General features: G+C 40.6%; 1 protein-coding gene across 5 annotated transcripts in view; it reads left to right on the top strand.

Annotated features, from left to right (window-relative positions):
• The window catches only part of PHACTR1 (phosphatase and actin regulator 1), a 292,345-nt gene that overhangs the window by 16,381 nt on the left and 250,729 nt on the right, over positions 1–25,235 (top strand). The window lies entirely within an intron of this gene.

Below are 25,235 nucleotides of genomic sequence, written 5' to 3'. Positions count from 1 at the left end.
GAGAAGGGGGACAGTGTGAGGGAGAATCTGTAGCCAGCAGTACTGCAGGCTCCCTCATGTCCCAGCAGTAGCACACAAAATGACCCAACTGTGTAGCATTCTTTGATGCTGAGCCTGTCAGCTCACTGCCAGCTGTAAAGGCAAATGAGCTGCCTTGGAGTTGCTGCTTGCCCTGCTGCAGTCTCTACCATCCCTCCTCCCCCTTTTCAGCTGGCAGAAAGTTGGAGATGGCAGAGATGCATTTTCTTCTCCATTTGGGGATGGAACGGATTCCCCTCCCCCTCCTGTTATCCCTGCTGCAGTTACACCCTTGGTAATGGCTGATGCGCAGTTTGGTTTTACCACTGACGGAACAGTTGGTTATGTTGTATGGCGTGTCATTATTTCTCTCTGAGCATGACTTCTAAAAAATTACCAAACCATAGGTAAGTTGGGTGGCATTCCAGGGCACAGGCTGGAAGACCATGCCAGGTTTCAGCTCTATAAAGACCTGGAAGTGAAAATGGAAAGAGCATTGCTGTGTGTAAGGTGTAAATAAAAAAAGGCTGTGTATGGTTATTTGACTGCTGAAATAACCCTATGCTGACTTGTGTTCTCTCAGGTAATGTTATGACATGTAGTTATAAATAGATAAACCAGTTAAGAGCAAGGCACCTTCAGGTCACCTGGTGCCTCACATCTCTATGCTGAGCTAGACATGCTGTTTTTACTACAAGTCCCAGAGGATGAGCAAGTCTCAAGGTACCTCTTTCCTGAAATCCACCAAAGAATTTGATAATTACACTTAACTTCTTTCTGTTCCTCCCCTCCTCCTGGCGCTCTATAATTTGGGTCTTTACTTGCAAACCTGGAAATGGAATTCCTTAAAAAAGAAATAATTAAACAGTACTGGTGTATCAAGAAATATAAATGAAAAATGTTGTAAGTAGTGCAAGTGTGTATTTTCATTAATCCATCTGGCAGTGAGTAGTTTTGTGCTCTAAAAAAAAATAAAATTGCTTAGCAACCAGTATTGAGTGAGTGAGCCAAAAAGCGAGTGAAACGTGCTGCTGATACCCACTTCATTTCTGAGCTGTTGGGTTTACTCTTCTGTTTGCTCAGAAAGCACAAACCAAGCTGCCTGGATTTGAGAACTCTCTAGTCTGAGGAAAAAGCCACTAGAAAATGTGTTTGTCCACTTTTGCTCATACCTGATAATGCCACGCAGCTCAGGCTTTACTTTTGAAACTTATTGTTTATGAGGTGTTCTTGCATTTATCTTTTTGCCTCCGGGGGCGAAGCACCCTGTTTCTAAGCCGACCAGGTTTCAATTTGCAGCCTCTTTGCTGGTGTCGCTGCTGCTGTGCCACGGAGGGTGCCGGGTCGCCCTTGGTGTCCCAGTGCCCTGTAGGCGGAGGGGCCCAGCCTCCTGCCCGGGAGCCCGGGGCGCTGTCCGCCGCCCCCGGTGCTGAAGCCGCTCCGCCGGGAGTGGAGAACGCATGTCCCGCCTTGCCTTGTTCTCCCTGTCTGTCCGTGGGCTGGCAGCGCACGTGTGTGCACAGGGGTGTGTGTACCTCTTTGCCTGTGAAGGGGGAAGGTGGTAGGAAGGAAGTAAAGCTATTTCTTCAATCCACGGATGCAGTCGAAGCTGAAGTGATGCTTGGGGCGCAGGAAAGAACCTCTTCCTCGTGTGCCTATTGCTTGCTTTCCATTTAGTGTATTCCATATCTACACTTGCTGCTCAACCACTGCTTGCAGAGCTATCTTTCCTACAGCTGTTACGAGTCAAGCTGCATTGCCCGGTCATTGTATTCTGTCAGGACATGGTCCGAGTTTGGCTGCAGCATGCAACTGTTTAGCTGTACTGGAACTTTAAATCCACTTTTATTAATGAACCATAACCAGATGCAGTGAATAGTGCTCTTCTCCACCCTTAATTGCAACCACTAGTTAAGAACCATCAGGTTTTTATCTACTTCAGCTGTAAGTTATAATTATACCATTACTGCTGTTATCTGTATTGTTGAACGACTGAGAGATTGCATACACAGAGTCAATTACACAGTTTGGGTATAGCATGTATTTGGTCCAGGTCTTTAAAAAACACAATTTGCAAGTGATTACACTGCAGCTTCTACCTCCCCTTGTCTTTCGATTATACTAATAGCTCTGCTTTGTTTGATTTTCCAAAACATACCAGTTTATTATGTTTGTTTCTAAATATTGATCAATTGACTCACAATTATTACCTAGCATGAGTTGACAAATGCTGTTGGAGTAGTTGTGCCTGGTATGGTTTTTTTCTGGTGTTCCCAAACTGATTAAAATACCAAGTTGTTTTCCAAACCCAGGGTTATTTTCTCTATCATTATACATATGCAAATCCTATTAATCTGAGTTATGTGCTCATATCAAGAGGATAATACTTCCCAAAGGATTAAAATTACCTCTTCTGCCAAAATTAATGTAGCTACATAACACTGTAAAGCTATAGGTAGCTATAAATTCTTTTTCCATATTTGATACTAAATCAGTTCCATACAGAAATTAATTTTTTATTTTCTGAACAACTTCCTCCAGTGCAACACTAGAGGAATGTGGAATGTGCTCTCACTTTTGGATGGTGATCTTTTGTTTTCTTTATTACGATTAGCAATCTGGCATTGCTCTATCTCTTAACATCCATCTTTGGCTTTTCATATACATCTTCTTAAAAGCAGTTTTCAAACTGTCTTTCTACCTTTCTGATTCAGGCATCTAGAAGCCAATTCCAAATTACTTCTGAAAACTTGGGCCTCTGTGTGTGACAGTTGTCCAATAGCATAATATATTTCCTGGTCCTGTGCTAGCTGGTAAGTTCAAGTGGTTTTTATTGGTTTTGACCTATTACAACTTTTGGCTGATTTCTATTCTTCCTGTTGCAAAATACTGTACTTTTTAAATGGCAACGCATGGTAGGTAGCTTTCAAGCTTGATAAATTGGCAGAGGTGATGACTGATAAGGAAATGGACTGCTTAAAAGTCACTAAATCCAAGATGTGTGAGCTTTTCTCCTGCATCCCCCTTCATGCAGCTGCTTGGGGAATCCCTGTCAGAATTTTATTGATATTTGCTAGGGAAGGGGGGAAATACTGCACTCAGTTGATCTGGTCAGGTTCTCTTTTAGCCCTTCAAGTGTTAGTCATTATTGAAGCTATTTCTATACACAGACAGATACTCTTACTCCTCCCTAGCTGAAAAAGAGTAAGCTTTGCACTGCAATCCTCTGCAAAGCTGATTCTAGCAGCCTGGCTTCTTGTTAAGTGGTGCAAGAAGCTGTCTTTATCTCAGCTCCTCAGTTGTTCTGGGAGGTCACCAAATGTCGGCCTTTGTTTGAGCAAGGCTGATTGTCTACTTACTTAACTTGGGAATGGAGACTCGGAGAGAAAGCAGGCCCATGCCTTGGAGAAGGTGTAAGGCCAGAATGACTGCAGCAGCTGTACTAGGGGTCAGCAAAGAGGGGATGTTCCTTCAGAAAAAAGTAGCTTCCATGCTGTGAAATGAGGAGAGGGGAGATTTTGAATGTGAATATATTCCTCCCACCCTGATTTAAAGTGTGTACCAGTGGTGCAACCAAACAGAAGCCAGAGGAGCGTCAGGAGGAGTGGAGGAGCTGGGCTCTGAAGAGAGAGGACAGAGGGGGAAAGGGGTAGTGACAGGTAGAACTTGATAGAGATGGTGCAGCCTGTGCAAGCTATGGAGCCCAGCTGGCTCACTCGGCCATGGAGTGTAGCACAGATTTCTAGTGCACTGAAATCACTCAGTAATCTCACTGAAGTAGCTGGGTCCTCAAGTGACTTAAGTCATTTGTTGACTTCAGCCAGGGATCTGAGCCAGACTGTAGAAATATACATCACTGCTCCCCTTCAGTGATGAAAGATCTGTTTTATCTCTTTGTAGTGTGGAGCCACATGTTCTCTTGGAATGTGTTCTGGGAAAGCAAAGCTGAGAGGGAAGGGACTGAGTGGCTGTGCATAATTTTGCCATGTGTACAGAAGGAAGGTCCTTGTGTCTAGAAAGGCAAGTGAACTTGGTGCCATTTGCTGTTCTTAAGCAGTGACGAATAAATCACACTGGGGAGAGGAAAAAATCTACGTCAGCATGTGTTAGTGCTGCTGCAAGCAGAATTAATTCACAGGGTGTAAAGAGGGAGGAGGATCCTGGCAGAAACTGCTGAATGGCTGAGACAAATGTTCGCGAGCTGGGAAATGTTCATGGTCGGCTGTTTCTCTCATGCAGAGCTGGTGGGGGAAAGCCAGGACACAAAGGGTGACTGTTAGTTGTGTATGCGGGAACTCTCCTGGTCTGAACCAGGCACAAAGTTGAAATCAAAAGTGTCTTATATTTTCAGTGGCCGGGCACCTTGCATGCTCTGTTTGGGCCCTAGGGTTTCTTACAGCTGTCATGGTAGGCTGCCTCACTGTTACTGTTTGTACTGCTGTATTCACTGGATTATATAGCTCTAGAGCTATGCAGAATACTTCTCAGGGATCAAAATGATGTATGATTTTGCTTTCTAATGGAAAGATAATGTTATTTGTGTATTAGCCTCATACATGTTGATTTGTCTGGAAGGATATGATACATTTTGCTGCAGTGAACAAGGAGGAGCTTGCGAACTTTATTTTGTTACTATGTAAAATAAGAAAGAATATTTATACAGCTCACTGAGGTGGGTAAATTGTAAATAGGTGAAAATAAAGTGAAATTACTTGACTGGATTTTCTGCAGGAAATCTCCATCCCATTAATTTTTAATTTTCTCTAAACCCCATCATTTTATTTAAAAGTCTGTTTTGAAGTTTCTCAGTTTGCCCCTGGTCATCCTTACAAATGATTTAACACAGTTAATCATCTCTGCAGTCATTTGAAATGCTATCACATTTGGAGTTGTGTTATTTCTTCCCTGTTTATCGAGTGTATGTTTGAATATATCCATAGTAAAATACTCTGCATGGTTTCATGATATATGAATAAATGCTCCCTAAAACTATATGCAAATTTCAACTACTTTGGATTTATGGACCTCACAATTTAGAAATAATGTTGAAAGGGTAATCTGAAGGACATAATTGTGTTTTTAAAAATATTTTCAAATTATGGTGGCTTTAGGATTTCAGGTAGAAAAGACTGGTCTCGGGAGAACAGGGGAGAGAGAAATATGCAGTAGTAGGCTTTCTAATATGTGTGGGAGGTTTTATTTCTTTTTGGAGAAAGATTAGTAAAAATGCATGCTTGGAAAATTTCCACTTCTAGCTCTGCTCTAATCACTCCTTCAGATTATTGTCATGGAGATCCTGTCATACTTAGGAACCCGAATCAAAGGTTTTGGCAAAGCATTTCTTAATACCTTTATAAAAGGGCCTGAAGAACTGGTCTCCTTTGCCATCAGGTGTTGCCTTACAAAACCTTGTGTCTGCACTTTAACTGACTGATGACCGATAGTCTTAATACTGCTTAATTTGGAGTATAGCTGAAGATCAGATATGTGCCTGTGATTCATTTCCTGGCTGCTTTCCAGCCCTGGAAACATGAGTACACATACCAGGAAAAATGAACATCCAAACTGAAAGCCACCCTTCATGTGGAAAGGGTAGGCCATTTGAGATAACCTCCTCTTCCCCAGGGCTAAGTGCAGTGGCTGAAAGCACCTCTGTATCAACAGGCAGTTTAGAGGGGAAGAGGTTTTATCAGGAACTTGGGTTTTAACTCTTGCACTTGACTTTGGAAACCTCTGGTTTAAGACTGTGACATTCACTGACTGCCAGATGGGAATAAGTTCTCCAAGTCCTGTTAAAGGGGAGAGATACCCCTGCTTTACCAGCTGTCATCCAACAGGAATTGTTGATGCAGACTTGATTTAACAAATATAACTGGGGACAGTTCGAAGGGAAGGGCAAACTTAGTCCAAATAATGGAACTGGCAAGAGTAAAATGATATAAGATCCATGTCTCTGAATGCTGGAAGTTATGATGTTCTTGTGGCACTGCACATATGCATTACCTTTCTGAGTTAGGGGGGCAGCTGATACCCGTGCAGTCAACACCATCGACATTGCTGTGAAACAGCTGTGACAGGAGATGGAAGGAAGGAAGGTATGTGCTTGCTTTGGGATCAGAATGTGCAGAACTGATGCCTTGTAAAACTGTCTGCAGTATGTGTGACTTTAAGGCTGCAGTAATGCTTTGTTATTAACCTGGTCCTTCAAGAAAATTGATGTTGCAGAATTTGCCTGAATAAGAAGTTATCTCTGTGTTTTATTTGATGAGCTTGGTGGGTTAACACAACCGAGTCTATTCCTGCAAGCTGGGATGATGCAAAATTCTTTTTTTTTTTTTTTTTCCCATCAGGAGCCATAGATTTCTTATTGAAACTAGGTCTTTAAGGAAACTGCATTTTTTCGAACTTCAGAACTGGCAATGTTGTTCAGAATTATTAGCTGTAAAATCTAGTAAAAAGAAAGGGCCTAATCCTCTGTAACAGGTATAATTAGCTTTAATGCTTAATTACTCTGAGTCAACTAATTGGTTTCATTGGGACTACTCACAGTAATTCTCAGAGCTAGGCATGTAAGTGTCTTCAGAATCAGTCTTATGGTTTGTAGGTTTTTGCAATATGACAAAAGTCATTAGTCCTGAAAGAATGTCCTGGGCTGTCTGTTTTCAAATATAAAATGTCAATGTTAATGAAATATTGTGTTATTAGAAGTTATTTCTTGTGCTTCTACTTTAGACCATAGAGTCAGTGTGAAATATTATACTTATATAGCAAAATAAAACTTGACTGCCTTCACACTTTCTTGGTGATGAATATTTGTGACAATATATCTCTTGTGGATAAGGTGCAAAAAATGTCACTTTTAACATTTTACTCATATTAATGTGATGTATTTTACATGATAATACAACTTCCTGATATAGTCCACTAAAATGTTTTCTTCATTCAGAATGCTATTAGGGTAAAATTACTTATAATCATGCAATTCTGTTACCTTCATTTATAAATGCATTGATGGTCTTAATTTATATTGATATGCTGAAGCTATAGCTGGACGCTCAGTATATGGTCACCTTCCCTAGGTTTCATTGTAGAGACAATGTTCCTGAATATTTAAAAGAAGATAATTAGTGCCTTTACTGCAGACTTTGTAATAATTTTCATATCTTGAAATTCCAGTTCAGTGTATAAGAATGTGAAGATGACGTCCAAAGAAGAATTTAATGAGTAGCAAATTCAGCAAGAACATAGGGAGGCAGATTTGAAAAATTAAATGCTCATGTTTCTTCTGCATTCCAGATTCACTGTGGTTTCATTCTGGTTATGAAGTACATAAGACTGGGGAAGTATGTGACAAGAATTTGCATATACTTGTGTTTTTATATACTGTATGAACACATGCCATTTTAACTATGATGGATAACAACTGCAGTGCATATTTTGGTTAATCAGAGGATTCTTGCTATGCATAATTTATGTTGCAATATCATTTTTACGGTTAGTGGATATAGTAGTTGGACAGACAGACATCTGGTTAGTAGTTTATAAGCAAATTAAATACTTGATGTATTATTAAAATGAAAGAGAAATTTCATCAGGGCTAAATCTAATTCTATGCTAGAATGTTGGTAAGTTGGTTAAAGCCTGACTCAAGCTTGATGGCCCAAATTTGGGAGGACCTGTTTTGACTGTGGCACTTGTCTGCCAGTGTGTCCTTATTTCTGTGGGTAAAAGGATAAGGAGTCTACTGACAGATTTGAGAACTAACTGGGGTGCATGTCCTTGGGAAAAATGTTCCTATGTTCCCTCATTCAATCAAGTGTTACAATAGAGTTAAGCCATCATAAACAGCATTAAAAGACTCTTTCAACCTAGTCCCATTTTGCTACAGCTTTGCCGTAGGAATCTGTCTCAGAAGAGAAAGTATGCTCCCAGTTAAAACGAAATGGGAAATTAGTAGTTACATTGCAATATTCCTTGAGAAAGAGATTACTCCCATCTGATGTCTGTAATGGTCCTTTGTTTTCCTTGCTGACATCATTGATAGTGCAGTTTTCATACATAATTTTTTTCTTCTGTTTTCTTGCACTAGAGAAGTGCTAGAAACAGATGTGAAGACCTTGAAGGGGCTGTGCTTGATGCATGAGGCATCTGTGATGTTTGGAGAATGGCTCTTCCCCATGCCGAGCCTCAGTTGCGGGAGCAGGTGGGTGTAAAGGTCACGTTGTGCAGTGTGCTGGTGAAGAGGTCTGTAGCTGACTATCTCATGTGAGCTCTCAGCTCCTGGCATCTGTGGGGTTTTTGTTGGCTTCTCTCTTTTCCTGTCGCCTCTTCCTTTCTCCGGTGTTCTATCAGGCTATGTATGTGGGGGCCTGCAGCTTCTTGAAGGCTGTGCCTGCTGTCTTGGCAGAGATGCCATACCAGCATTTAAAACTGTAAGTTGGGAACTTTGACTTTAAATGGTCACCCTGCATCCTTGGAAACTCTGATAAAGAGCTATTAATCTACATAGTGCTTCCATGAACCCAGTTAAGGCAATCATTCCCCAGAGTGATGATAATTCCTGCTCTCTGCATAGAGACTGCTCTTCTGGTTGTGGGTAGAGGTCGTTTATTGAAAATACTGAGGTGGAGAGTTAGGAATAAACCGCATTAAGCTGCTAATGAGTAGTCATTGTTTATATTTAAAGCAGTTTAGCATGTTCCTCCATTCATGAACAATTTAATTTTGTCTTAATGCTTTCTTTGTTCATCGTCCTTTATGACTCACACTATACATCAAGGCTCTTTTTAGATGTGCTGAATGTTTTTCCAAAAATCATTAAAAGTTTTTTTCAAAAATTACTTTTTTTCCTTTTTTTTTTCACAATTACTTACTAAGTTTAAATAGCCAAATATAAACGAAAAGCAATTGATCATTTTAATTTTCTCTGTGTGGAAGAACAGCAAAATCTTTCAAAGCTAATAATAAAACATTAACCGGGGCTAACTAATTACATGTAAAATGATAGCCTATAATTATAAGGCAAGAAGAAATCAATAAAGCTCGATTTGTAATTTAGTCTTATCTCAAGGCTCAGAAGAACAAGCCATTCTGTGAGATAAATTTTATAAGATTGCTTCAAATAATAATCTTTTTAACTAATTAGTTGATAGTTTTATTTATTTTTTAAAGAAACCAAGATAGGCATCACTGAATAACCTTGGGGTTTAACCTTGCAAGCTTTCCCCTCTGGAAGCAGTTGGTCTAACAGCTTTGTCAATGTTAAAGGAGACTCAAGGGGAGAGTGATAAAAATATTTGGTTGAGAAGTATCATTACACAGATGGAATACAGCTTTTTGTTAACATGCTTCATGACATAATAGTAGCAAACCAGGGGAAAGAATCACCAAAATGAAGGCAACGCAGGACATGTGTTGTCATTGAAACATTTCAGGGCTTACTAAACTTAACTGCTCGCAGTCAGTGCTGCCCTAGGCAGCAGAAACATGATGTTAGCGGGCACCCACTGAAGTGGCTGTATATATACCTAGAGGTGTGTGTCAGCAGCCTGAGGAGCGTGCAGGGACCATCTGTTAACCAGCATGAGATTAAAAGGCTTAAAGTGGGCAGCAGAGGGATTGCTGTAGAAGTTGTGCAACTTACTCTTTCAATTATGCAAGTCAGTGGCAAGTAGACAGGTCCCAAGTAGTGATAGGTGTTCCTTCCTGCATCGTAGCTGTTTCAGGATATGTTTCTTCTGTGGCTTTTGGCAAGGTGTACTGACATTTTTAGCCAATTGTGATTAAAAGTAGAGCCTAGTGTTGAGAGGGAGGAAAATGCAGGGCCTGCTTCCTTATCATTTTGGAGATACATCCAGCTTTTAAACTTCATTCTTCCCCCTGTTGCTAAAATAAAATGTTGTATCGGCTATATATCAGTGTGTTTAATAAGGCAGCACTTAGCTTTCATTACAGCTCACAACAGAAAGAAAAATATTGTTATCAGCAAGAGATAGAGGGATATACAGAGGAAGTGAATGTGGTGACAGTATTAGCCATACATAAAATCCAGAGCTGTTTTTGCAGAACATCATTCAAAACATCTGACCTCCTGTGTAACAAATGTTAGAACACATTTGGTCTTGTTGGTTCACCTATGTGGGACTGTGGGATTGTGTGTATGTGTGCAGTAGAGCTTTAGTGTACTGCAGCCGCTCGTGTGAGGCCAGCTTCCCTGGTTGAATGGTATATTGTGGGTGGTTTGCTTGTGGGAACTGGCTGGTTTACCCCTTTTAGAAGTTTACACTGGATTTAATACAGAATTTGAAAGTGGATTAAGCAAGGAAATGTTGGTTGGATCTTGAAGACGGTATTCTCAGTAGTTTAGACAAACTTTCATATTTTGGTTTAGCTGGTTTGCTATCTTAGAAAAAGATCCAGGACTGTATCCAAAGGTGGTCCTCATCTATTTGTTTTATTAGGTGGGAGGGATAATATTCCTGCTGCTCACAGCATGACCCCATCATTCATTGAATACATGTTGTCCTTATCTGTCCGTATCTGTTGTCCTTACCTGCCTTCAAATGTGCCCTGAGGACTTCAGGATAAGTCATCTCCAACCTCCATGTACATCCTTTCCATGAGGAGGAAACTCAAAAGACCTAGAAAGGATACAGAAGTGAAGGCTTAGGATGGTGAAGAGGACCTGTATTGTGTCTTTCTTCAATCACAGGGGCTTTAATAAGTAAGCTTAATAATTGTATTTGCTAATGATTTTTCCTTTCCAAATTTTGATCAAGACATTTTCTGGGAAGAACGGGTATTTACAGTGTTAAGAGGGAGAATGGCCAAAGTGGTTTCAACCGTTCAGATATATTTTTTCCCCTGCAAAGGATTTTTGGACTAAAGAAAGATGTTCCTCTGTGCTAGAATCGAATGCGCTGGTTTTTGGTTTTTTCTGCCTACTGGCATTTAGAGGACTGTATTTTGTAAATACGATATCCCGCATTGCTTCCCACAGGGCATTACCAAACCAATTTCTATGGATCTCTACGCACAGAGTGTTTTATGTGAGACAAAGATACTTTTTCTTGATATATTTTTTGCACCTTGCTGTCCAGCTGCACAGGTATTTATGTATATCCTGAAAAGTTTTTATTCTCATCCGCAAATGAAAACCTCGAGTGCTAATCTCTTTCTGCTGACAAAATCCTCTGATGCTTTTCCCTTAGGAATTGCCTTCCTTAATTCCATGCCATTCTGTGTGGTAAGGGGGATGCTTTCTCTGAAGGACTTATCCTCCCTTCTGAAGTCTGTGTCACAGTCTTTCTTTTGAAATTGGAGAACTAACATGTTTGTAACAGTTTCTCTGTATTGGTATTTATACTGGATAAAAAAGTGACTATAAAATCCAGTAAAGGTTCCTTTTCAACCCTTTATGTACTGGCTCAACAGTACCCTGAAACTACATTGGCCTCAGAGCAAAGGATGAAGCATACATCTCATGCACAGAAGTTTCTTATGTCACTGCCATATCTTGTTGCTGCACTTACATGATTTATCCTGTGAGGATTTGTGTTATGTTTGCTATTACATGCACCTCACCTTAGAAACCTTTTATGGTGGCTTCAAAATTAAGTAAAAACGATGTATTTGAAATTATTTCAGGCTTCTTTCTCCTCTCTCTCCCCTCAGGAAAAGAATACAAAATATGAGCAGGTAAGTTTCCTTTTAAAGAAGTTTTCAAGTAGTTCACAGTAGCTTGAAAACAAATGAAAAATGTTCAGAAAAGTATGTCTGACTGTTTTCCTGTTCTTTTAAATAATGTGTCTATCCTACAGCCCTCGTATATAATAAGATTTTTAGTCCCAGATGGGTAGGGAATAGTTATTTGCAGCTCTGCTTGTGTTTTGCACTCTATCAGAATGAGTCTCCCAAAACAACCCTTAAATGGTTGCAGGCTAATTAAGGTTCACTGGTACAACAGTAACTAGATTCCATATTTAATTAGTCTCTCTGTAAAGTAGAATTGCTGCATCATATTTGAAATACTCTTTGATGGTATTAATGAAATGTCTTACAGGAACTTTAGCTTGATGATCAATGCAGTTAGTATTTAAATTTTCTGCAAATTGAGCTTCTATTACGCAGATAATATAGCTTCTGATAGATCAACATTACAGCATCCTTGTTCAAATAGATACATATTCTATTACAGTTCTGTAGCCATGGGAGAGAACTGCTGCTTCACAAATGGCTTACTGTGACTCTGGAAGGACCCAGTTCAGGAAAGCACTGATGCATCCAGATTCATCATTAATAAACATTAGAAGTATGTTCTGAGTTGTTCTCTAAGTTGCAAAGGAAAATCTGCTCTGTGGAGACCATCATAGAACCATAGAATGGTTTGAGTTGGAAGGGACCTTTAAATATCAATTAGTCTAACCTCCCAGCAATGAACAGGAACATCTTCAACTAGATGAGGTTGCTCAGAGCCCCATCCAATCTTACCTGGAATGTTTTGAGGGATGGGGCATCCACCACCTCTCTGGTCAACCTGTTCCAGTGTTTCACCACCCTTATTGTAAAGAATTTCTTCCTTTTATCTGGTCTAAATCAACCCTCTTTTTAGTATAAAACCATTGCTCCTTGTCCTACCACAACAGGCTCTGCTAAAAAGTCTGTCCCCACCTTTCTTACAAGCCCTCTTTAAGTACTGAAAGGCTGCAATAAGATCTCCCCAAAGCTGTCTCTTCTACAGGCTGAACAACCCCATCTGTCTCTGTCTTTCCTCATAGGAGAGGCATTCCATCCCTCTGACCAATCTTGTGGGCCGTCTCTGGACACACTCTAACAGGTCTATGTCTTTCTTGTACTGAGGATCCGACAGGGGGATGCAGTAGTCCAGGTGGGGTCTCATGAGGGTGGAGCAGAGAGGGAGAATCACCTTCCTTGACCTGCTGGCCATGCTGCTTTGATGCAGCTCCGGGTGCTGTTGGCTTTCTCAGCTGCAAGTGCACATTGCTGGGTCACACCCAGCTTTTCATACATCTGTACCCCCAAGTCCTTCTCCCTGCATCCCCCAGCCTGTATTGATATTTTGGGGTTGCCCTGACCTGAGTGCAGCACTTTGCACGGGGCCTTGTTGGACCTCGTGAGGTTCCCATGAACCCACTTTTCAAGCCTGTCCAGGTGCCTAATAATTCCAGCACCTTCTTACTTTGTATGTTTCAGAAAACAGTAAACCAGCACCAGTCTCACTAAAAGTGTTGGCAGGATGTGGAGTAGATGAGGTTCTTCTCACACATTGCTGTTAGGACTTCTACGTTGTCCTGGGAGGCACAGACCCTGAGGTGCTGGCACACCTCTTCAGAACTGTTTGTGATTCTACAAAGTATCGTATTTAGAACCATGCTGTGTCCATGCACAGAAGCCTGTAGGGATCAGACATTGGAGAGAAAGGGGAAGAGTTCACCATGTCAACTCAAACAGTGGTTCCTACTGCTCTTATTAATAACTGTTCGCCTCGTGCTTTCCCTGCTTGCACAGTTAGTTACAGTTGGGTCAAATTTGGTTTACTAAACCAACTTCTTGGAAATCAGGGTCACAGATGTGTGTGTCTGATGTGCACCCTAATATTTGGCTGGGTTGTACCAGTTTTAGGAGTGCAAGAGTGTTCCCCAGGTGCCTCATCACAGTATGCCACTGATTTTGATTGGTGTCTTCCACCTGCCTTGGGCTGATGGCCCACACAGCCTCATAACAGCTCTCAAGTTAGACAGACTTGTGGTTGCTGCATGTGCTGGGCTGCTTGTGGTTTCTGCTCATACACAGTTTCTCTATGAGGAAGAAATCCAAATCTGCCAAATATTTGCCAGGTCTTTCCAGATCTGAAGCAACCCAGTCAGAGCAGGATTATGAGCCTGTCGCTGGATATCTGTAAGTCTGCGTACTTTTATTTGCATTCAAAGAGCATCTCCACAGAGCATGCATGGCCAAAACATCCTAGAAATGTGTATTTCTATCTAGGAACAGCTATATCCCAAGGAAAGCTACCCACCCCAGCCTTACTACTGTCCTGCGATGCCCTCTGGGAAGTAATTTGCAGCTGACCTCATGGTGCATGCGCTAGAATGAGACTTTTCTGGCCTGCTAAGGGTGCTGATGTGCTATATACTTCGTTGTATTATCACACTAGTGCACCAGCAGGGTGAAAAATATCACTTTCTAGTGTTTCTCATCCTAGAAGTGCTAGCAAATAATAATTGACGATATTGAAATGTTAGTAGATGCTGCTGAATTAGATGGATCCTCTGTTGATACTGAGGAATGATGCACTGAATGAGTTCTGAGGTATTCTGCTGATGCCTTGAGCTTTCGTTCTTTTGTAGTGTCTTAGGGACAGAAAATTCAGGGTGTTGTTACTGTTGCAATTCTTAATTGTTGCAGAAAATATTGGTCATACTCATTGGAAGGTCAGCAAAATAATAGAACAACAGAGTCTCTGTGGGTCATTGAAACAGTTTCATTGTGGTCTTCTGGAGTGCAGGATGATTACTTCATTGCTGATTAACATCTTTAAAACATTGGGTCTTTTGAATTTGTGAAGGGGAGCAAAAGAAATGGATGTAACAGCTAGCAGGTGGTGCTGTTTCATTGGGCAAATCAAGAGCTTGGAAGCTTAAACTTGTACAGCAGTGAGAACTGGGTCTGGAGTACTGTTAGTGAGTAGTGGTAGTGATGGATTCAGTTTTCAGTGCTTCTGTATTTTTTAGAATAATGTGGCGCACATGATGCCCAAAAATCAAAAAGCTCCTAGCAAGAAGCTTATTTGAAATACATGCAAAGGTGAATTGTTCTCCTGATAGATAGTTCGTTGCTTCAATTTGGGCTTGGTACCCAATGCTTAGAAACTCCATCGTAGCCTTAGCGTGGCAGAGAGCTTACTTTGGTGTATGGTGACTTTTCAAAATCTAATGAAAGAGCCTATCTTGCTCCCTAATTCAGCATTGCTCTTCACTGGGTGACCTGCATGTAGTTTTGTTAATTGCAGGCTTTCATGGAAGCATGCTAATGTTTTGGGGTTTTTGGCATGGCCATTGTTGGTTTCTTTGGCAGAATTTGATAGAGAATCAGCAGAAAGTATGACAGTCATGCTTGTTCACATTTGCTTCTTGTCTGTTTGGTGCCATGGATGTGAACTGGGGTGGCTACTGGGAAGTGGGCTTTGTGCCTAGAAGGACTTGGAGGAATGAGGGAGGAACCTAGCACAAATGGTTTGTCACTGAAGTATGTAAAGAAAAAAAACAGTCTATGAAAGATGGAATATCTTCTCTCTTAAGCCTCTTCACTTTTAAAGACATATTCTCAAAGCTTTTAAGCTCCAAATATTCATGCCCATTCAAAACTATATTTATTATTAAGAAAATAAGAGAGGAGGTCAGAATTCCAGCCAGGTTCCTTTAAAGTAGTAATGACTGTCAGATGATGCATTATCTGACAGTTAATGGAGTAGCAGGGGGCCTAGTACTAAAATCTTAAATGCCAAGAAATGAATAAGCCAAATGTTGTCATAAATACTCTGCATGCTGGTAAAAGATGAAGGCGAAACTGGAGATCCAAGCTTTGCCTTTGTACTCAGGATCTCCTTTTTCACAGAGAGACTAGAGTTAGTGGTGGGATGTGAAAGGTAAGGTTCCATCTAAAGAAGTATGACAGATACTAAAGTAATTCTGAGTAATCAAGAAATTACAAGGTTTATTTTAATTCTTTGTTTCTTTTTGTCTACCTTTTAAATTTTTAATGTGCTGCTACTCCAGTGTTCATAAAACAACTCAGGATCTAAAGATGCAGAACAGTAATGAAAAGAAGAAGAAACTAACCACCTCTAGTCATCAGATTTATAATTTACAGTTATCTTCATTTAATGCAATGTAAACATTAAAAAAAACCAAAACCATTTGTGGGGAGGAAGAGAGGGAAGAAACCTCTCACCTAAAGCTAAAGCTGAGAATGTATGCTGAGGGCTTTTGGCTTTTTGCTTTTATGCTGTTTGTATTAAAAAAAAAAAAAAAAAAAAGAGCTAAAGCAGAATTTTTGTATTGCTACTGCACAGACTGGTTGTTATATGAATCATCACAAAACTGGTAATCCTCAAAATCTGAGGCTTTATGCTGAGTCCAAAGGTAACACGCTCCGAGTAGTAGGTAGTGGCTGGAGCAGCCCTGTTTATGTCATTGTGCACAAATGAGGAGGGGCTGCAGAGCTGAACTCTGCCTTGAAACCCAGCTCTGATGTGCTGCTGGTCTGTCTTGGGGAGGGTGGGAGGGAAAGGCACACAGCAGCGTGCCTCCCAGAGCAGAAGGTCACTGTTTCACCATTATGCTTCACAGGATGAGAAAACCTGTTTAGCTCATGTGGTCAGTCTGGATCTTGCTGAGCAGTTGTCCTCCTGCTGGGATGTGTGTCCAGCTGGGATAGATGTTTAGTCCAAGGAACATTGAGGGCACTTATGTGTCTTGGTGCCAGCCACGCTCTACTCATGTGTCAGGGAAGAAATCTGCCCTTCAGGGCTTCACTGCTGTGATGCCATTCTGTGCTGCTGCCAATGTGGAGTTATCCCTTGAAGACACAAGAATATTTGTCCCTCAATATTTGTCTGAAAAGCACCGATACTTCCTTTCCTGTTTAGATCTGTGTCAATGAAAAGGAACGCCTGTGAGCTAAGCTGCTGTAAACCCAGTGTGAAGGAGATGTAAATAATGCAAGCCCTCATGTTAAAATTATCTGTTTTTTTCCAGCCTCTGCCTTGCTGGTCTGTAGGTAAGATTTCTTAGTGGATGAGGTGATTGATAGATCTGGTTGGTCTTTTACTGAGTAATCCAGAATGGGGGATAGCAGCGCATCAGTTCTACACAAAGCTGAAAGAGAATGAAGTTCATGCATTTTTCAGCCTGGTGTAAGTACTGTCTAGTAAATATCAGTGGTCCTGAGCCCCACAGACTTTGGCATCAGCAGGAACCTGCTCTGGCTTTCTTCTAGTGCAGTTCTTAAGCTGTCTCCAGGGAGTTGTTTACTCTTGGCAAGTAAAGTGACTGAAAATCCAGTAAGTGATCTTTATGACCATCATTTAAATTCTCTGTATTGTATTTGAATACTAATCCCTGGCCAGGCCTGTGCTTTTCTTTCTACTTCCTACTTCTCAGCTAGTGCATACATAATTTCATGTTACTCTGCCACCTTTCAATTCCTTTGCTGGGAGGCTGAAAGCTGAAGTGATGAAGACCTCAATCACAGCCATTCAGCTGCTGCTCTGCTGGAAGAGGTCAGTGTAACAACAGGGTCAGAACAACATCTTCATTCTCCTTACTGCAGAAATAAAGGACTTCCTAGGAGAGCACTAGTGTGCACACATAGAATTAAGTTTTGATGATTTAGTCAAGGATAATCTGAAGTGAGGAGAGAGAAGATGGAGTTTCAGACCAGTTCACCATCTCTCAGGCCAGTAGGGTTGCCAGTTAAGAGAGCTACCTTTATTTGTATTTCAACAGCTTTGTGAATGAAACATGAGTATTTACCCTAAGGATAAGCTTAAAAAATCCTCAAAGGATTAGGTTTATGATGCATTCATTTCTAGGTAAAGCAATGTTGGTTTTAGGGTTTCTTTTGGTCTTGGTAGTGTATGGTTCAGCTGAAACAGAAACGTGGTGCTGTTTCCTATGGGTCTTTACTACTTGGTAAAGTATCATCTAATTATCCTTGTACTTTATTAATTTCATGCTTTTCTTTTGATGCTGCTTTGTAAGATAGCTAATGTTGGATTCCACTCCATTGCCATGGAAAAGTAGTATTCAACCAGACAAAAGAAACACAGAAAGAATCTCTTAGACCTGGGATTTAATCTGCTGTTTTGCTGTACGAGTGTATCTTGAATATGTGAGAAAAACATACCCTCGTTCATACATTCACAGACATCCCCAAATCCTTCCCAATCTATGGCCCTGTTTCTGAAATGCCATTTCTAGCCTTAATTGTAGTTTTTAAGAGAGCCAGAGTCTTTCAGACATTGCTTCAGCTGGTCAGGGTTTCTCCTGAAAGCCCCTTGCTAGATCAGGGTTCATTTCAGCTTGCTGCAGTGTTTCAGTCTTGCACTGCAGCTGAAGCTCAAGAACCTGTGTGCAGTGGGGAGAGGTTTCCTCCCTTTTTGTTATCCTGGGGTTTGGTTCCATAGGAGTGCTGTAAGAACATGAACTTCCAAGAAATTCTTTTCCTTTCTGAGGGAGAGATTCCAGAAGTTAGTACTCAGCCAGGTACCCTCTATTTCATTATTTCAGTTGTGTAGATTTAATCAGACCTGGATGTGACTGCAGTGGAAGAGAGAACCATTTTTGGAGAACCATTCTAGAGATCGAAAGGGGAAATATACTTCTCTTCACAAAACCTCTTTTTAGAAAAGAAACACATTCCTGTTACCAAATGCAAACAACTTAGGTACCACCATCTGCTCTCTGTGTAGCAGATCCTATATTAAGGAATGCCTGTGTGGCCATTCAATGAAATAAGAAATTAGTCATATATGTAGTGTAATTGAACATTTGTGGTAGTGTGTATTGCTGATAATTCATACTGACAGTAAGCTGTGAAAATATCAACCTGAATATTTTCTGACAAAAATTTCCATGTGGCAAAACGTACATGTGCCTGTAGTCATTTAAAAATTGATGTGGTGTCCTTGTGTGGTTTCCTGAAGCATAGTGCTTATTTATGAGCCAGTCATCTAAAGAAAAAATAAATGCATCTCTTGTGAAATGAGTGTTGAATACTTTCCATATACTTATATTTCTTTATATATCTATTTTTACTGCTTGTTGAACCTCCAAGGGTATCTTTGAATCCTTTCAATATTTTTTTTTCTTAATCTAAAGAAAATAGAGAATGCAGCTGGTTTCCATGCATCCCTCACTTTTCTCCTTTCAAGTGGCTTTTAGACTTTAGTTTTCAAGGTAATTCTATATATAGGTAATCTTGAGGTAGCCTACAGAATCACAGAGTGGTTGGGGTTGAAAGGGACCTCTGGAGATCATCCAGTCTAAACCCCCTGTCAAGGCAGGATCACCTAGAGCAGGTGACACAGGAACACATCCAGGTGGGTTTTGAATCCTCCAGAGAGGGAGACTCCACGAGCTCCCTGGGCAGCCTGTTCCAGAGCTCTGCCACCCTCAGTGTAAATAAGTTCTTCCTCATGTTGAGGTGGAATTTCTTGTGTTTCAGTTTATGGCCATTGCTCCTCATCTAGTCACCAGCACCACTGAGAAGAGTCTGGCACCATCCTCTTGGCACCTGCCTATGAGATATTCATATGTGTTAATGAGATCCCCTCTCAGTCTTCTCTTCTCCAGACTAAACAGGCCCAGCTCCCTCAGTCTCTCCTTACAAGAGAGATGCTCCAGACCTCTAATTATTTTTGTGACCCTCCACTGAACCTGCTCCAGGAGCTCCTTGTCTTTCTTGTACTGAGGAGCCCAGAACTGGACACAGCACTCCAGATGTGGCCTCACCAGGGATGAGTAGAGATTCATAGAGGTTGATAGAGGGGAAAGAAGATGATACCAACCAACACATAAAACAAAAAAAGCCCCACACCACCAAAAGAAAATTCCAAGAAATAGTGGCCACCCTGTCAATTCAAATCCTTTCTATGTGGAAGCTCAAATAAAAAGTATTCAGATGCTGACAAGAGCTTGCATTTTGCCTGATATCTCAGTTGCTACAGATCAGCTGTGCTTTATTTATATGTGTGTCTTCCTATCAGATAGGTTCCCTCTTGCCTAAGAGAACACACTTAAATCTAAACTTAAATCTGTTGCTTTCTTCCTGAAACAATAAATTCTGAAATTATTTTATAGACTGTGCTGAAACTTCTAGTTTAACCAGTTTGCTTTTCTTTTTTGTTTTAAAACAAAATTTTATTTTTCTGAACAAACCAAGCAGGTTTATTTGCATTTGCTAGAAAATGCAGCAGACAGTTGTAATTTCAGTACATTTCCAAACAAGCCAGAGAAACAACCTTTGAACAAGAGTTAATAGAACGGGCAGGCAGAACATTTGAACTGATTCACAAACAGCTTTTTTCTTTCTTTTTTTTTCCCTCTTTTTTTCTTTGCACAAATCTGGATCTATCACTATGTGCATTTATGTCTTACATGTCAGACAACACATTTCTAGATGCAAAAGCGAAATAAATTATATTTTAAATGGACAAATAGAAATAAAGTAGTGTTCCTGATGTCTCAGAGAAAGATTCAGCAATGGAAGCTAAAAAACAATACTGAGGCTGCTTCCATGGTCAGTGGAGAGCTCACTTTTCCCCAAACGGTCCACTGGACTTCTTCCTGCAGAATCTCAACCTTTGTGCAGAGAAACTCCTTAATCTTCTGTTGAAGTGGCAGGGATTTTGTGCTTTGGAAATGTATTTGATCAAAGAAGATTGCTTAGACAGTTAAAGCTGTTGAATCTCTTCAATCAACTTGTGTTTTGCAGGCCTTGGGCAACTCTGGATTCATCAAAACAATATGCTTTGCAGCTTAGTGTTACCAGTTTCTGGACATTATCTCTTCTCCCTCTACCCGCTGTCTGAATTCCATATATTTTGAAAGCTTCTCGGTGATTAAAGTGTTTACCCTTGTGATGTCTTTTTTCATTATGGTGTTACACCATACACCATAAAGTACTTTGCTGCACTCCATCACTGGGCATGAGCCATCTGCTATTTTAATTGACATAGAAAGCTCAAAGTTGGCTAGCTTTAAAAATTATTTTTCTATACTTGCAGGAAATGATCTTTGACGTTGGTTGGCTATACTGCTTCTAAATCGGGGAAAATACTGTTTTGCTCTTTTGCAGCTTGATTAAAATTGATGAAAATTTTAGAACTGTAAGACCTTCCAGAACCACATGGGGGAAAAAGTAGAATAGCCAAAATTGGAGGAGGTTGTAATGAAAAGCTTTTGACTTAGAGTGCTGATGAACTGAAAATGCATGCTGCTTGTACTCCAACGAAAAACTTCTATCTGATAAAGGCTGTTATTTGAGAGAGGGTGCTGACTGTGGAAGAGAGCCTTCAGGATTGTGGAAGAAAGGTTTCAGGGATATGATTGCCTTCTGTGCTCAGACACCATTTGTTTCATGCATGAAGTCCACCTATTTCCTCTCTCCAGCTGGAACTAACGCTTGCCTGGAAAACCATCTAGTAAAAGAATAGTTCCCAGCTTTTTTTGTGGCATCAGTTGTCTGGACCAGATAGGGAGGGTACACAGCTAGGAGGGAAAAATCCTGTATCATCTTGTATTTAAATTGGATTACCTTACTGTGGAACCACACCTAAAGCCACAGCAAGGGCAACACGAGGATGGCTGCTCTGATATCTAATTTCAAAGAGCTGTCAGCATCAACAAAGTTCGTGCTTGTGTTCGTCAACAAAGGATCATTATTCAGGACTAGGAAGAACTTTGAAAGAGATCATTGTGTCCAACACTCTGTTCCTGTAGCCTGTCTGATGTTTGACCTATGCATTCTCTGCTTGGTTCAAGAGCATTGAGCTCTTCAATACTTCAGAAGTGCTACTGGCAGCATTACATTGGATAAAGGTATATGAGTTTTTTTGGTTTTATGCATTTGTTTTGCCAAACATATGTAATAGCATGAATCATGCAGCAGGACACTGTTATTGCTATACAAACATTGTTTCCCAAAACTGAAACAAGCTGTACTTGCAGCTTTTACACATTTTTTGTACATCCATATCCTCACTCAAGAGCATTTTGTTGCTTTTATCCATTGACTCTGTCACAGTTAAAGCAACTAAAGTAATAAATGTAAGCTTAAAAGCTTGTCTATATTTAAGTATTTCAGTGAACTGGGACCCAAGGAATGTTCTTGCAACTGTCCCCACTTCAGTTAATTGTGGCTGTTCTGACCTGTGAAAGCAACTTGGTTTAAGATTTCAGCAGCTGGATTTCAGCCATCATAGCAATTTCTCTTGCACAAGTTAGAACAGTAACCATGCAATGGAAATCTGAAAATCAGCTCTTCAGGCATTCTGCATTTCATTTGCTTGCTAAACTGTCACTTCCCTGTTTTACAATATCCATTCAGCTGTAATTTTTGCTTCTGGTTATTCTTTATTGTAGCAATATGCTGTTGAATGTATACTGTTACTTTTTTGTTACTACTTAAGGGATGGGTTTTCAAATTCATGGTTTTCAATGGTAGGCACGAGCCTAACAAATAAAACTTCTTCTTTTCACTTAAGTAGTATCAGCTAGATCTATGAGTAGTGCTTTAGAAAATCCTCAAAAGAAGCTGTAATAGGAACTATTTCTCAGTATGTCAGAGTTGTAAGGTTAGAGGATTTTAAAAGAATTTCCAATTAAGTTTTTATAAAAGTAGTATTTTTATTCATGTGCATTTGGATTTGTATAATTGGCAAAGTTGACTTGATGTTGTTTAGAAAATATGCTGCAGACATGCTGTTCAGAGTAGAAGTAATTGATCAGCCTGGCTCCTTTTCATGTACTCCCAGTGCTTCTAAAAACTGTCTCTGTGAGCACTGTTCTTCACTCCGCCCGGACAAAGTGCCTCCTGAAGACAGGTCACTTGCCTGAGTGAACTTTAAGGTTGTTCTGGTCTCTGTATACATTCCCTGGCCTGCAAAGTTATTTAACTTAAAAACCTGTAGAGAAAAATATCATAGAATAAACTTTTCTAAGAATTTTTAATAATCATTAACAAGCCAGACATTATTCAGGTTTTGACTTCAGGAAGTTGAAGACAAAGAGATTTTGCTATTTTGTCTTCCCATGTGGCTCAGCATCAAAAACTTAACTGGTAGTGAAGCTTTGGTACTTAAAAGATTATATGGGGCTTTTTGTGGCTGTCATGGCATGGAGACTGAGCAGAAGACCAAAGATTGTGCTTGAGGGGCCTCCTATAATGCTCTGTATAAGGAAGGGATACAGGTGAGTCTCCCTCTCTCCTCCACTGTCATCAGACTGCAGCTGGAGTACCGTGTTCAACTCTGGGATCCCCAGCATAATAAGGACGTGGACCTGTTGGATTGAATTCAGCCAAAGGGGATCCTTCAGGATGGCTGGACAGGGAGTTTTTATAAGGGTATGTAGTGGTAGGACATGGGGGAGTGGCTTAAAACTGTCACAGGGTGGGTTTAGATGGAAAGGATTCTTCACTATGCAGCTGGTGAGGTGCTGGAACAGAGAGGATGTGGATACCCCATCCCTGGAAGTGTTCAAGGCCAGATTGAATGAGACTTTTAGCAACCTGGTCTAGTGGAAATTGCCCCTGCAGTGAAAGGGGGTTGGAAGCATGTGGTCTTTAAGGTCCATTACAACACAAATCATTCTTGAAAAGAAAAGGATAAGAGAGATCTACTCCCTTCCCTCTTGGCAAAGTTCCCTAAACTCAGTTTGACCAGTTACTTGCCAGTGATGAGAGTAATGGCTTCAACTATCCACACAATATTGTAATATTCTGCAATTTTAGAGCTATCAAAGTAGTCCTGTGAAGTAATTACTGCTCTGTTAATGATATGGGAACTGTCAGTTTGATAATTGTGACTATAAACTATTCCTCTCTCCTCCTTCCACACCTCTCTCTTTTTCTTTCTCTGGACCCATCTCTTCATTCGTACACATGCCCACAGGTGTGTCCTGACCCTTGCCAATATTTGAGAGGATATCCTACCAAGTCTCTTCTTTGGTTATAATGCCAAACACTGTCTGATTGCATGTTTTTCATTGCATGCACATGCAAATGTTAGCCTTGCATAACAGTCCGGGTTGCACTTAATTTTTTCTTTTAACACCATACTGAAAACAACCATGAGAGTATTATGGGAAATTTTTTGAAGTTTTCACTGTTTAATAAGGTTAATAACTTAAAAATAGGAAACATTAGCTCTCCAGTCCCCAAATATGACCATCACTGTTTAGATTTGACCAGCAAGACAAAGGAAAGATTTAGGGTTACTGTGTTCTTACGACAATCTTTAGCAAATTTATCCAGTTTATCCCTGGAAAGGATAAACTGTCCATTGAAATCAGTGCTTGTTCATCTTTGTCTAGGGGAAAACCACAGGACAAAAGGCAGACGCATCCTCTATCTACTGAAAGTCTCATCTTGCTACCCTGTTTTGAAATATATCACAAAATATGCCCAATAGGATTGAAATATAGTCTGTAGTGCCAGCTACTAAACCAAACCAAACGAAACCAAACCAAGTGGTTCCTCAGTGTTTTATTTAAGTATTTGTGTGGGTTTTTTGAAATTCAAGAAATCCTGAGTCAAACCACAAGACTGCAGAAGCTGAAAATTATGATTTAGCAGGGAATGTCTAACTGGGGAGTGACACTGGCCATTTGTCAGGAACGGGAAGACTCCTGCTGAGTTGCTGACAGCAGTTAATGATACCCCTGACAATTAAGTACTGCTCCTGAAAACTATGTAATGTGTTTGAATGTTGTATTCTCGAGGCATTGTATGCAGGAGACAATGGTCTGCTTCTGTGCACTATGTAAGTTATTCTCAGAGTAAGAGTTGAGGTGGGAAGGGCCCTCTGGAGATCATCTCACCTTGTTCAAAGGAGAGTCAACTACAGCAGGTTGCTCAGGGCTGTGTCGAGTTGGGGTTTGAACATCTCTGTGGACAGAGACACCACAGCCTCTCGTGGATGTATTATCAAGTGACCACAAAGATGCATGGCAGTAGGTTTCAGGCTACTTAAAGCACACGCAGTCCTGAATATTCATAGCTGCCCCTCCACCTACTTCATTCACTGCTTGTTTCCAGGTGGCCATCTTGAGCCTGGCAGCTGGCTTCCCAAGCCAGCCCTTCTGGGCTGACCTAAGCCCCCACTGCTGTCATTACACTGGGCATGTGTACTCATGCTTTCCTCAAAAAGAGGTAGATGGAAGCATGCGGATGCCTGGCTCCACCTCCCAGCTACTTTGATGCAACTTTCAGCCTCTACAGGTTAAAGAACCTCTTTACCATCAAAGAAGGATTAATTAATTTGCTTATATTGGTCCCAGATAGTGTCACCAAAGACAAATCTTTGGTATGTGCTTAAATTTGGGAAGAGATTACCATCTCTCTGGTGTGAAAGCAAAGGAGCTTAGATGTCATTTCTGTGTATTTACTTCTTTCCCTCTTTTGCCCTGAAGATA

Source organism: Corvus kubaryi, unplaced genomic scaffold (assembly GCF_017639235.1).
Source record: "Corvus kubaryi isolate FWS band 111438036 unplaced genomic scaffold, C.kubaryi_AGA036_p1.0 69, whole genome shotgun sequence".
Taxonomy (NCBI): domain Eukaryota; kingdom Metazoa; phylum Chordata; class Aves; order Passeriformes; family Corvidae; genus Corvus; species Corvus kubaryi.
The sequence above is the reverse complement of the archived record's forward strand: the minus strand, read 5'-3'. Positions and strand labels throughout refer to the sequence as shown.